This window comes from Egretta garzetta, unplaced genomic scaffold (genome assembly GCF_000687185.1).
Source record: "Egretta garzetta isolate BGI_Z169 unplaced genomic scaffold, ASM68718v1 scaffold2729, whole genome shotgun sequence".
Classification (NCBI taxonomy): Eukaryota; Metazoa; Chordata; class Aves; order Pelecaniformes; family Ardeidae; genus Egretta; species Egretta garzetta.
This window is the reverse complement of record NW_009260935.1, coordinates 161-517: the sequence shown is the minus strand read 5'-3', so window position 1 is coordinate 517 and position 357 is coordinate 161.

Here is a 357-nt window from a genome sequence, read left to right as displayed (position 1 = left end):
CCTACTGCCATGCCCATTGTCCCACGGCCAAGCCACTGCCCCATGGCCCATCTCCAACCCTTACCCTACCGCCATGCCCATTGTCCCACGGCCAAGCCACTGCCCCATGGCCCTTCTCCAACCCTCATCCTACCACCATGCCCATTGCCCCATGGTCAAGCCAATGCCGCCTGGCCCATCTCCAGCCCTTAGCCCACAGTCATGCCCGTTGCCCCACGGCCAAGCCGCTGCCCCATGGCCCATCTCCAACCCTCACCCTACCACCATGCCCATTGCCCCATGGCCCATCTCCAACCCTCACCTTACTGCCATCCCCATTGCCCCATGGCCAAGCCATTGCCCCATGGCCCATTTCGC